This window comes from Octodon degus, unplaced genomic scaffold (assembly GCF_000260255.1).
Source record: "Octodon degus isolate 3935 unplaced genomic scaffold, OctDeg1.0 scaffold00056, whole genome shotgun sequence".
NCBI lineage: Eukaryota > Metazoa > Chordata > Mammalia > Rodentia > Octodontidae > Octodon > Octodon degus.
Genome location: NW_004524632.1, coordinates 12,726,480 through 12,727,817, shown reverse-complemented (window position 1 = coordinate 12,727,817; position 1,338 = coordinate 12,726,480).

The following is a 1,338-nucleotide window of genomic DNA, read 5'->3' as shown; positions in this document are numbered from 1 at the left end:
TTAAGATGACATATTTTGGTTTTCTACTGTGAGAACATTAGGCCCCAGCAGCATGTCATTGTATAAGGAGAAATAAAGTGCTACAGTACAAAAAATAAAATAAAATAAAAATAAAAACAATATTCGAGTGACAATGGAATGCCTACCTCTGACAAAACTAAACAAAAAAGGGGGATATAAATGAAGGACCATTTTTATAGTGAGAGGAAAAAATATATACATATATATCTATATATACAAAATAGGATAGATATATAGCTACTTTCTCTTAGTTCATTGAGAAGATTTGTACTAATAGTGTTTAGACAAGATATTATGTCTGCATCTTATACTCTGAATAACTATTATGAAGACAACAATATGCAATGTATTAATTATTGTAACTGTTCTACTAATCCGTTTTGAAAATGTCTCATTGCTGTTTCTTTCTCAATAAAATTAATAAAAAAAAGAACTGCCAATAGGGTGAATGTTGAAATGGGTACAGTGACCTCCTTTTTGTATGTATTATAACTTGTGCCATGTATTAGTTTGTTAAAGTCATATCTAAAAGACTCACAAAAATTTCAGAAAAATAAAAAAACTAAGATCCAGGAATTAATAATACAACAGCTGCAAGACGATGCAAAGATGAACAGCATGAAACTCATAGGCATCAATAAGAAAGGAGTCAACACAAATGATATAAAAAGAATACGGGCAGAGGTAATAGCAGAAAACTTCTCAAATATGGGGAAACAATCTGACATTCAGTTAACCAAGGCATATAGAACTCCAAATAATACCAACACAATTAAACCCATACCCAGATATATAATAAGATCCCAGAAATTCAGCACAAGAACAGCATACTAAAAGCTGCTAGAGAAAAGATACAGATCACATTTAAATGAAAACCCATCAGAATAATGGCAGAATTCTCCTCACAAACCATCAAATCAAGAAGAACATAGAGCAAAGTACTTCAAATCCTACAAGAAAATAAATTCCAGCCCAGACTGATATACCCTGCAAAACTCTCTTTCAATTTTAGTGAAGAAGTAAAATACTTCCACAACAAAGAACAACTAAAGAACTTCATGATGACCAAACCAACCCTACACAGAGTACTAAAAGATATTCTAGAAAGGGATCAAAATTGGGCCAGCCAGATAGTTCAATGGATTAAAGTGCTTGCTTAGGTGGAAACAGGGGCCAGAGCTTTGATTCTGGCCTGCAGTGCTGGCCCCACCCCAGGGCACACTGAGATGGCCATTGAGACTGGGTATGGTGGTACACACCTGTAATCCCAGTGCTTGGGAGGCTGAAAAACAGGAAGAGTCACTACAAGTCTGATCT